Source organism: Styela clava, chromosome 4 (genome assembly GCF_964204865.1).
Source record: "Styela clava chromosome 4, kaStyClav1.hap1.2, whole genome shotgun sequence".
Lineage (NCBI taxonomy): Eukaryota > Metazoa > Chordata > Ascidiacea > Stolidobranchia > Styelidae > Styela > Styela clava.
Window position 1 is genome coordinate 3,214,721 of NC_135253.1, and position 13,341 is coordinate 3,228,061.

Here is a 13,341-nt window from a genome sequence, read left to right on the forward strand (position 1 = left end):
TAATATTAAATCAAAAGTAATTTAATGGCTTTGACACTGATCTCAGGACTAAGCACGCGGAGTTGGTACCTTTTCACTGTTAACAGCAATAGTTAAACCGAGCTGGAAGGATTTATTATCATACTTCCCAATCAAGTGTCTTTTCCGTTTTTGCTTGTTTCAGCGTAGTCTGCATGTATCTCAAGCTATGTTGTAAATTTAAAGTATGAGTTTCTCCTTGTGTCCTGTTAACACCACGAACTTTCTGCGTGGATTCGCAGGTGTGAATCCCATGCAGGGATGGTTATGTGCGAGAGGATTGCTGGACTCCTCGTCGCCTTGGGGTGGTTCACGTAACCGCTGATCGGTTACGACTCCTCCACCACCAAGTCAATGCTTCCGAAAACAAATACCTAACTAATCCCATACACGATATAGAATGGTAACCGGACGAGAGGTCGTGGGTCGCCATATGGTTAAGCCGTATTATCGGCTTTCTTCTCCCCGGGGTAAATATGTAAATCCTATCGTATCCTAACTTGATTTTTACAGCTGGGTTTCTTCTCAAAAGAATTGGACAATACTTCGTTGTTTGCTTGACGCCATTTTGCTACCAAATTTCGTTATATTATATATACTGAAAATTACAGAACGCACGAGCTGGATTTTATATAATTTTTAAAGATTTTTGGCGTTTTCCGCATGCAAAAGGTGGACTTGCGAGACTCGAATATTTAAAAGCAAACCCTGCCGCAATTGAACGCAAATTAGTATGTCCCGTTGAGTACGTGTGGACTGAGATCTCGTCGGCGTAATTTTCCATTAGGTCAAGGGCAAATACTGAATTATAGAGTTCAGTGTACTTATTTTGGACCGTCTGCTAGTTATATTGGGCGGCGTATTTAGAAAACGCTGCAGTGTAAATACATACCAATATTTTCAAACTAGATAGCGATCGGAGACCGCCGACTTGATGATCGTTCGCAGCGACGTAAGTTAGGGGATCCCCCAAAACAGAAACTGCGGTTTCGATTCCTTCGCTCTGACTCAATAGAGACATTGCGTGTCCCATTACTAATTAAATCCTAACTCGCTAATTATACGACATAATTCATTCAAAATCAATAAGCTTCTGGTCCAGGATATGATGCAAAATGCACATGCAAAATTTGGAGCAGATTCAACCTCACTTTCGTGAGATATCGCGTAACATACGAAGGGGTCTAACAGACAAACTAGAATTCGGTTGGAAACCGAAGACTTATCGATCGAAGGTTAGGGGATCCCCAAAACAGTGGTCTTACTCCATAGTGACACCGTGTGTCCCATCACTAATTAATTAATAACTCGCTAATTATACGACATAATACATCCAAAATCTATAGGCTTCTGATCCGAGATAAGATGAATGCACATGCAAAATTTGGAGCAGATTGAACCTCGCTTTCGTGAGATATCGCGTGCATCTAACACACAGACATACAGACAGACAAATACCTATCAACATACTTACCGATCAAGATCGATAAGTAACAAACGGACAAATACCTTTCAACTTACTTACCGATCGAGATCGATAAGTAACAATATCGCTGCATTATTAGAAATTGCGGTAAACTTAACGAATCGAAGTCAACATATATACTCGCTCAATCTCTGTGCCGCACCTTTCCCTGTAACATTTTTTGCAGTGAAATAACGCATACCAGGCTATTTTTTTGTCACAAATCATCTAGATTTTATAATTTAAGTGGGTTTATTCTGCTTTTCTAATTCTGTAACCAGTTCTTTTGTTATATATATTATCGATATATATATAGACTTTATTAGAATTAGCATAAATGTGCTTCAAGCACTAGCGGATGTGCAGTTGGTGGTGACTGCAGAGTTCCCAGTAATGGTTCTGTCCAAAAGCAGGAAACGAGAAGAAATCTACACTGTAAAAAAAATTAAGGGCGATTTACAACCAAACACGCGGCAGCAGCGATGCCATGCACTTCGTTGTGAACACCATATACAACTTCAGATGTATTGTATCGTTGCAAGCGCTTGTAATTTTACAACCAAATGTATGTACTAGGCAAAAGCAGTGGGTTGGATGTCTCCGATTTTTACAGCCATAGCGATGCTAACCTTAACTACAAGAAGAAGTTGTGAAACTAAACAACATCCGCAAAGTAACTCGATTAACCCTCATGCCAGCACTTGAAGAAATGAAATACAACTGAAAAGAAATCACTTTTAATAAAATATGTGATCAAATATCAGCAACGAAATAGTATCAAATACACTCGAGAAGTGATCGTTTCCGCCAGCAAAATAGTTCATTTCATCTCTTCAAATAGGTGGAAACCATCTAAAAGATTCAACATTGCAGTGGCCCTCTGTCACTTTTTCTTGCACTGGCTGTTTATCTTGGCAATTCGGCTGAAAAAAGGGCATAGCTGGTATAAAATGTAAACAAGTAGTTGAGTGAGAAGTCAACATATTTACATATGTTATAACTTGATCTGCTGGGGTAAAATGATTCCATTAGCAAAGTGGTAGATTCATAGTATATTCAATGCACAGAAGAAGTTAAATTTATTATAGGCTATATCATTTCTGAAGCTCGCAATTATATCATTATTTCTCCAAACAATGAAAATTGTTATATAGAAAGACAAAAAACTATGTTTGAATTTTTTTGTCTATTTATTGCACAAAAATCAACTTAGTGCAAGGAGGCTCAATATATACAGTAACAGGATGCTCATATTTATAAGCAAGGCTTTTTTTATTAAACAGTTAAGTCCATACCATTGCCATCGAAAAAAGAAACACCAATAGGCTACCAGTTCCTCACCTTTCCAGAAATTCTTTTGTAGTGTTGATACAATGACAGACTTGATAAGGGCCAAATGTGAATGCCCCAGAGGTAAAATGGCAGGATATGTTTGTCCACTTTCGAACTGAAAAGAATTAGCAGATTGAAGATGTATGAAAATGATATAGGCATGAAAAGTTCATGACTGTCTACTGCAGATTATAATCTTGCAGTTTCACTAGAGATGTCTTTCCAGATGCATTTTATTTTAAATTAGTCTAGTTCAAATCTCGAATCAGTCATTTCAAATCGCAGGGTAACTGAAATTACAATTTTACCAGTCTGCTAATAGGCTATTGTAAATCCTTTTCTGCTTTTTAAGAATTAGGCTAACATTGTCTGAAATTTAAAAAAATAAGAGACCTTTCTGCATTGGTGTAGACTACCTTGGTTTAGAACTCCAATAAATAGAATACCGGTAACAAAGATTAAACATGAGCAATTAAAAGTAAAATAACAGAATATGGTACAGTAGGCCTACAATAGCTCATTGTCTAAATGCAGGGATGGGACATCTAGTACGGCAATGCTGTAGTTAACAGGCCAATCCAATTAATGCAAAATTGATTAATAATGACAGATATAGCATAAATTAACTCACCTTTCAAAACCTGAAGATCTACCGGTAGTCTACAAGCACCAGTAGTCCAGAGTTTACAACCTAGGTAACGGTATTTCTTTCTCCATACTTTCCGTTTTACAACCTTCAGGCAGCATAGTGTAAAATATACAGATTCACACTTTCAAACTAGGCTACTTCAATTGTTTTGAGAGTCGAACCAAGCCAAGCTGCTTCCTAGCGAAACTGGAAACCGCACTAAACAGCCATTTTGGCGGGAAAGTACGTCAGGCTTTGGCGGAGTCAGAAAATTCAAATTCAAAATTTGAATCCGTTGCGATCTGAGATATTTCTAAAACTTAGGAGCATTAAGCAAATAATTAAATTAAGAAAATATGCCACTCAATTCAAAATTATATTAACCAAAACATTTGCATATACTTTGGTCCGATAAAAGATAAAGCGATACAGCGTAAAACTACTAGATTCACCAGTAGTTGGAGTCGTGACTGCAAGTAGACCTGTCCGTTTGAGAATGAGTGCTGTCAGTTGAATCACCAGTTTACATGATGCCTAAAATAAAATATCCTTCCACTCGATATAATATTAAGTGCAATATTAGTTTTTTTTTTATCGTAAGCTATAAATTCTATGTCGAGATGACATACGAAGCCGCAGGTTTACGTAGTATTATATTACTTGCGCCTTATGACGCGAAGCCAAATTTGTATCCGTTTGGAACCAAATTCGTCGCACCAATGCATTTTGCTGATAATATGTGGAAGACTGTCTTCTGAGCTCTATGCTTTTGATTACTACCAAGTGGACTTATTTTAACATAACCGCGAGATAGCTGTGTTCAGTACAGCCGTTTTTGTATGTTACGTATAATTCATTGTATAGTTAACAACCTTATGTTTGTTTTATGATTATGCAACAGTATATGTAATTTTACATCGTACAAGCGGTGAAATTACAACACGATGATGTAAAAATACGTATAAATAGTTGCTCGTCCAAAATACTGCCAAACGATCGTATTTTTTACAATGAAATGGCTGTAAAATTACAAAATTTTTTACAGTGTATGAATCAAATTTCCTGAACTACTTGTTCTGATGTTTCCATGGAACTATTGAAAGGCCTATAAATCGGGGGTCGTTTCAGCCATAAGATTATGTTAAAGTCCATGCAGCAAATTACTGCCCACGGCCCGAAACAACAATACCAGGCGCAGTTTATCAAATAAAGTTTTTATTCAATGTTAACATTTTCTGATCACAAGTATTTAGTACATTCATGTTAATAAATGTTTTCTCATCGATGTCTCGTGTTATAGATACTGCTTTGTGATTTCAGACATTTCAATAAAAAAAACAAGCCTTTGTATAAACATATCAATTGATATGCATGGGCCAACTTTATTTGTGAATAAACATTTCTCTAATTCTGGAAATAGCACACGATTGGATTGGGAATCTCATCTTCTCTCCAGTCATACTCCAACACCGATCCAAATGATCAGCTCAAAGTGTACCATTGGTGGCAGCTGGACTGTGTTGTTAATAATGGTGTGACCTGGGACACAGAAAATATACGAATTAAATTGATCCTAAGTGCTTTAGGATTTTGAGAAATGTAGATATATTGCAACTCCCATTTTTCTCGAAAGTGGGGTTAGGGGGTTGTGAAGTAAAGTTCACTTGCCGATTTACCAGCATGAATCAATACCAATATAGTGGGAACTGAATTGGGTCTTTACCAGTTGTAATAAATATTGTAAATTTACTCAGCAGAAGCCAGCTCCTGGCGCTATATAGAAATTTTCTTTGTTTGATTCAGGTAACACCTCATTTTCAAAGATTTTGCTATTCCAGAAGGCCCACCTCTGCAAAAACAACTTCGTAAAAACAAATGTAGGCAATTTAGGTTGCATGATATCTGGCAGAAATGTTCCTTACTTCACACGTCAACAATAATTTAAATAAAAATAACAATTTTCCCGTTCCCATTTTCATGTGCTTTGGATTGATTCAAGCAGTTTACCTGTGTTTTTTTATCAAGTCCGTGCTATGTTTGTATCGCTCGTTCATAATGTCCAACTGGCCCGAATAAATTCTTTGAAAATGATCATATTTAAACCAATATTTGTATATATACATATATTATTCCAGCAGGGCATATAAATTGTTTTCTTTTGAAGGTTTTCGAAGTTTAAAAATTGGCGAGACTCTACAGGACATATGCGGCACGATATATTTAACATTAATTTACCTTGATAGATTTTTTGCTTCGTTGGAGATCGATTATATAGGTATGGATCGTGGACTACTAACGTAAATTGCCCATAATGTACGAAAATGGCGCCTAATATGCATTAATATATTAAAAATTCCTAACAGAAACACTTCAATTCACTCCTTCCGCAAATATTGTTATTTTATATTTCATTTTATAAGTCTCTGTATATGGATGTATCTTCACATAGAATAGGAAATCACCTAGCCAGAAGCGGTTGTTCTATCAAAATTTCCTTTGTATGTTTAAGCAGGTGGGAATGATCTTTTATAGTTTTACCACTGCACATACTAGTCGCTGTTTTATACGTCACTAGAGATAAAACGCACTTGACGACGTATGTTCCAGTGTATGACATTTTAGGCGTTTTGTTTCCGCCGGGTGCGGCAGCTGGAGACAAGAACTAGGTCTTCAACTCGATGTTGACACGTTACCGCGCTCTTGAGGAATTTGTCTTCCGTAAGATCTCATTGATATGACAAACGATATTTGGCAATTTCGCGAGGTAGATCAACATCTATAGGTTCTCGAAACGGGATCGTGAATGACCATGCAATTGTTCTACGTTGAGACACAAGTGGCTAATAGGTAACAAAAGTGTGGAGAAATTTCTGTTCCAGCATGGGCACTGAGCTGTGTACGATACTACAACACCCGGAAGCGCAATATCCCAAGTTGTGGGATTGTTGTATCTATAGTTTCGCAACGTTTGGATTACAATCTCGTTCGATCTTTCAACGCGCAATTTCCCGCTGGTTGATTCACGGCAGTGCGAGTATTCCCGAATCCCATTTTTCGACACAAGTCGGCAAAGATTCTGCTTTCGAAATTTGTTTTTGGTCCGAATGCACCACTTCTGAAACGCCAACAGTTAGCCTTCTTTCGTATATCAACGTTTCTTTTGCATTCCGATTTTTCATTTGCCAAGACTGTAAGTATTTAAAAAATGGGTCAGTTACAACTACGTCAATCTCAATCCATTGCAGATGCCAAACTAGCTAGAAGTAATTAAACGAGCTTTTGGATTTGCAGACAGAATTTTAGCTAAGTCACAAACTTTACCACAAGTCTTATCAATACCCAAATGTTCGCCCCCGTGGCAATTATCATGCGTCAAACGCAGAATTTTATACATCATTGAGTCTGGAACCATCAATTGTTGATTGAACAAATCCAAATTTTTAGAATCACTCACTCTTCTATATATAACGCCATTTTATTTAACAACTATTTTACCAAACTGACCCCACAAAAATGTATGGTATGTCAAGTTCTACCCCCCCCCCACAGAAATTTCAAACGAACATCACATTTCGGAAGGTATCTTCGAAGTGTCTTTGACTGATTGCGTCTGCATTTCCATACTTCACAAAGCGGTGATTGCTGTCTAAAGGTTTACTATTTGAAATACTTCGAATTTTGCACATTAACGACTTTTCGGTTACATCTACCGAAACTATTTCCAATTTTTTTAAATGTCATCTCTGATTATATAAAACGATCGATTCTTCGGCAGTTGAGTATTAAATCGTCGTGTGATCGGGCCGCTCTCACGTGGTTTTACGGGATGCTCCAAAATATCAAACCTAATTTTTATTTCTTGACGCATCTGTATAATTTTGTTCACGATGGAATCTCTCTCCTCATTCAATCCGCAACTAGACTGCCCTGTTTTTGATGCATTGATGATCGCTATCTTACCATTCGGATCACTGCTCCCGGTTTCCAAAGATAGTAACTTTCTAGCGGCTTCATGAAAATCCATGTTTTTTGTATTATGCGAACAGATGCCCTATTAGAAAATCCTCTCATTAAAGTATAGTACAAAATCTGGTTCACGATATCACGATCTGACAGATTAAGTATGTCATATCTCTGCGATCGGTTGAATGAAAATATAGTCTTTGCTACTTTTATGCTTCTTCTGCATCTTATTAAAGAGTTCCTGATTCAACTTATGCAAACGCGATGGCCCAGTTGCGCTTGATAGTATTCGCTCGATGTCATTAGCCCGTAAGTCGTAAGTATTTCTCGACTATCCTTGATGTCCCATCTAGTTTGACTATCTCAACTAGCAATCCTCATATCGTCACGCTAATAACCGAATTGCGTAAGTCATTTTTAGCAGTTTTGAGAAAAACGTAAAAAACTTCCCAATGATATTGTGATAATGATAATTTGCCATGGTTCAATTTTTTGATCGTTGCGGATTTAAGTTAATTTGTATGACGCAGTTATGTGACGTCATAATCGCGCACTGTGACTTAGGCAGAAATGTGTCTATGACTTGGGGACATACGCAATTTTCCAACTTGACTATATGCAGCAGTCCTGAAAATCAAACATTCCAAAAACGAATTTAATTATCAGTATCTACGATGTCTAATACCCAAAATATCGAATCTGTTTCAAATGCATTATTTTTTTATGTTTAAAAATATATATTTCATCAATATAACGCGCTCTGCACACCCACCGAAATAGGACTAAGATTAAATATAAAAAATAAAACAGCAATGCACCCTTATATGGAAGCCAACCAAGGTGAATTGGACCAGGACGTTGACTATTACAATTGCACGCCTTCCTATACCGTAGTATAAATTCAAATTTATAAGCGCTAAGCTAGAATCTGGGATGGAAAAACTCGAAAATACTTCGCCGAGGTTATTCTGCCTTTGTGACGTCACAATAGTCCTATGATAGCAATGATACTTAATTATGACGAAACAATTGCACAAGTGTGCATGTCATAAAAAATCTCCATTTTTATGGGTTTCGGAATTCTCAAAATGAAATCTGAGTTAACAGACAGGTGCGCAGTATTACATAAATACCTATTTTATAAAAAACTCAAAACCGCCAAAAATGACTTACACAATTCGTTTATTAGCCTGACGATATCCTTTCACTGGTGACGCATCCACACCCGCGCAATAAGAATCGAATCTCCTCATAAATTCATCTCCATGGCAACGAAAAAAAATCCTCTCACACCAGTACTTAGAAAAATCGTATATCTCACGCTATAGTGAACTTTTTTTCAGCGTTTGAGCTGCGAAAATATTTAATTTCCATTGTAAAAGCATGCAAGAGATCATCTTTGTATGTCAGTTTATTTCCTAGTGAAAGCCTTTCCTCCAAATTCTGAAACACCTTGCGCGATTACTCGTTTATTTGGTCAACAACATTGAAGCACAGAAAGTTACGTATTATATCTGATCTTTGGTGGAATTTAACAAAACGTACAAGTTGTACGCTGCACGCATAAATAAAAATATTGATCAGTCATCGTGTCCACTTGTAATGTCGTCCTCATGTGATAATTATAGTGAATTCTGCGCATAATGGAGCTAATAGATCTTCACGATGTTTGTGCGCGATATTTTCCTTATTTTGCGTCGGAAAATATAAAATATTTACCAGGTTATCTATCTATCATCACCACCATGTCGTTGACAAAATTGAATTGCAGTTTTGATAGCATCTACCGGGTAATTAAGATTTGCCTTGATCTTTTTGTGGAACCTCGTAAACATACGGAGATCATATTTTAAGTGCATGCAATTCGTTAACGCCCTTGCCCTTATTTATTAGGTATTTTTATCTATGTCAAATCAAGATTTGTTGGAATATATAGTTCATAACCGCGACCGACGCTAACACACTGATACACTAATGGCACAACTAAAATCAAGCTGTGAACGACTAAGTAGGGGAAAGTGGGGAAGGTTGGGACACTTTTTTTCTTTTGTATATTTTGAGCCGTTAATTCTGCATATTCACTTAATTTGCGGGACTAATGCATAGAGGGGTAAATGTAGTTTTTATTCAGCGACTAAGAAATTTTCCTGCGACACACATCTTACTACCAAAATTCTTTGAAAAACGTCTGTCAAGTGTCCCACTGTACCCCACTTGTGGGACACATTCAGACAGACCTTGGGGCACAATGGGTCTGTCACACAGTCTGTCGAAATTCAACGAAGTATGCCCCTAAAAATAAGCAATTAATCAGCATAATCGTCTAAAGAACAGGGAGACTTCAAATTTGAAGATTTAATATTTTTAAAATCAATGTTCAACTGAAATAGTTCAGATATTTTGACAAAAAATTTCGCAAACAAATTTGATTATTTCCATTCTCGAATCTAAATCTGGAAATATTATTGATTCTCGAATATATCTCATATTGGGCCATGGGTCGAAAGAAACCATAACATTACACAAAATATAACGCATCTCTAGGTCTCTAAGCACTTATTGTATCAAACACTGTCGAATTTTGCCCTGTAGGGCATGTCCCACTGAACCCAGGTCAATTGTTCCCAAAGGAAACAAATATTTTCAGACCATCCCACGGCGAAATTCGGAAGGCACATCCACTCGTCAACGTTATGAATATTTTACAATGCACTATAGCTGAAAAATATCTGACGGTGGTTTGTCATGTTGGAAAGGCTAAAGTAAAAAAAAGAAAAAACTGGAATGATGAAATTTTAGTTTCAACCTCCCAAAACCACTTTCACCCCATAACTTGCGCCGCTCTACCAGTACGTTGTCCGTTCGCGGGAACGTTGTAACTCACCGAAGGGCGGATTGAAACATCGAACCGTGGACAGGATTGCGGATATAGTATCAGTGTGAAAGCTGATTTTCCACTGTGCCCCATGTCCCAACGTGCCCCACCTTCCTCTGCGCAATTTTTACGTTGAGGTAAGTGGGGAAGGTTAAGACACTTTTTTCATTTGCATTTTTTGAGCTGTTTATTTTGCACATTCATTACGAGGATTAAAGCAGGGCAAGGAAGTTTTTATTCAGCAACTAAAAAATTCTCTTGCGACACACATCTTACCACCAAAATGCTTTGAAAAACGTATGTCAAGTGTCCCACTGTACCCCACTTGTGGGGTATATTCGGACAGATTACTTTCTTATTACAGATTACTTACTTATTATTAATTACTTTCATTTACGAATCTGAAACGGAAAATATTATTAGAAAAAAAGCTGGAAAGATGTACTTTTAGTTTCAACCCCCAAAAACAATTCACGTCGTAGCTTGTGTTGCTCTACACAGTCGTTGTCTGTTTGCGGGACTTTGTAACACATCTAATTGGGGATTCAAACATCGAACCACAGGCTGGATATAGTACGAGTGTGAGTGCTGATTTTTCGCTGTGCCCAATATCCCACTTTCTTCACAGCCTACAGCGTTATGCAAAACGCGTCGCATGAACACCATATACGTAAATGTCGTAATCGGACTTAGCATTGTTTTGCAAACTTGGCGTCAAAATCATTTACATTGTTTTTTGTTCATAAGCCGCTGAAATCGCGAACATATATTCTGCAATGAAATATGTTAAAACTTATACGGAAGGTAGGAAAGACGCTCGCACATATCTGGGAGATGTTTTTGTACAACCATCAAAATTATGCGACGTAACAAATAGGCAACTATTCAATTGAATCGTGCAACAACGTGATGTAAGAACATTGGGAATTACAATATATTGTTTGCTTATTTGTTGCTGTTTATTTGAGGCTCACTGCACTAAAGCACGTTTGATTTTACTGGAGAAAGACACACAGATGGGTCTAACTGTCCATATAGAACAATATCATCCATGGTTTTTCAGCCCACAATTGTTTTAACATTAACAATAACAATATTACTCTCAACTCAGTTCACTGAAGTTTGCACTGGAGATAAAAACACTATTGCTGGTTAAATCCACATTGAACAAATTAATTACTAATTACCATTGAAGATTTGTTAATTAGCCATCGAGATACTCATCGTGACTGAGATTGGGAGATACGGTAGGTAAACAACACAATAGTTGTATATGTTAACATCTCTGCTGCAAGGTTAACTTATATTGTAGCATAAGTGTCAGCATGTTGTTTTAATACTGCTTTTAGTTAAGTGCTATAGACCTTATCGTGATTGAACTTGAATAAAAATAAATAGGCTCATGAGTACATGATTGGAAAAAAGTTGGATGGAAAGTACCATTGATCCAAGGCAGATCTTATCAGAGGTGATTGGAATGCTAATGGCATAAGTGTTTGCTGTAATTTGAGCTAGAAGCATCAATCATTTTTATCATTGCAACTAGCAACTTGAGCCGCCTAAATTCGAATTCCAAGCTAAAAAAAAGCAACGAGTAACACTCATACAAGCTCACTCTTTCAATTTCTTCCCTGCTCTGCGGGTTTTGAATGAAGTCAGCAATAGAGTCTTGTGTATTTTGTTTTTGGGTTTCTGTCATAAAAGTAAAAAAATATAGAAAATATGTTTTAGATGTTGATGAACGCAGTGCCACTGCATTTGGAAATGCACAAGATTTAGCACAGCTCTCAATAAAAATGATACACTGACTAATTTAATAGATTATGGTCGACAACAAGTCGATGACGTGTCTGGAGTGGTCAATAGCATACGATCTTGAGGCAGATAATTTGTAGTATGGACAGATCACGGCAAAAATGTGGCCGACGATGCCTCATGAACCTGTCCCCGAGCATCGACTTCCTTGTTTACTTCGTGACATTGGCCAATTAGCAAGATGCAAAAAGTGACGTAACAATGCTCCTTTTTCGCATTTGCTCAGACACTTTTCTCACTCAGACAGATTTTCAAGCGTGGTCGTAAACATTACCTCGTTTTCGTGTTTTTGAACTCTATTCGTTAGTTTTCAGTTGTGTTTCGGAAACTTAAATATAAATCAGATAATTCAATGATCCCTCCGTCTTCCTAGGAGTTTTAATTTAATTGCAGTAATAAAAAATTATTGTAGAAATAGCTATGATAGACAATAGAATAGACTAAAATTCTCAACCGGTACTTTTAAAAAACAGATTATTGTATGCGATGAATCATATTGATGGTTTGAAACACATACCCCATTTTACAGGCGTCAGCCCGCAAAAGCACTCTTAAAATAGACCGGAAAATTTTGCAATGGTAAAGCATTGGAAGAATTTTTCGGGGGCCAAAGGCCTTTAATCATCATCAAACAGATCATGAAACAAATCAAATCACAAAAACAAACAGGAAAACAAAAGTATATAACACACATTCAAATCCTATCACACATTCCCTCCCTTAAAATTTCATGATCTCCTGGTCATACTGTACACGCAAAGTATCAAAACTGGAGGTATACTAAAGTAACACTATCACAAAAATCAATCTTAAAACGAAAAAATCGCTGGTAACCATATTTTGTATAAACGCCTCGAAATGTCTTCTGCAGTCTGACTTCATTAGCCAATACTGTAAGTATTCCAAATAGAGTCAGTTACCACTAATAAGTAACTATTGTCGGAGCTCGCCACGGGTAAAGCACAGACTACTTTAATCCAAATATTTTGCAGAAGCCGCAACTCGCTAGATGTAAGTGAAGGAGTTCTTGGATTTGTAGACGGAATTTTAGCTGATTCATAAACTTTACCACAATTATTATCAATACCCAAACGTTTGCCTTCGTGAAAATTATCATGCGTCAAACGCACAATTTTATTTATCATTGATTCAGAAACCATCAACTGTAAATAAAACAAATCCAAAATTTCAGAATCACCCACTCTTCCATACATAACGCGATTTTTAACAACTAGGTTAATTTAC

At 36.9% G+C, this 13,341-nt stretch overlaps 1 long non-coding RNA gene across 1 annotated transcript; it reads right to left on the reverse strand.

The window, feature by feature from the left end:
* Positions 1-2,271: 2,271 nt before the first annotated feature.
* LOC144422052 (uncharacterized) lies at positions 2,272-3,698 on the reverse strand. The gene is made up of 3 exons (XR_013475126.1): positions 3,447-3,698; positions 2,825-2,930; positions 2,272-2,406 (listed from the first exon to the last, which is right to left on the reverse strand). It is a non-coding gene; the product is annotated as an uncharacterized LOC144422052 (long non-coding RNA).
* Positions 3,699-13,341: the final 9,643 nt, after the last annotated feature.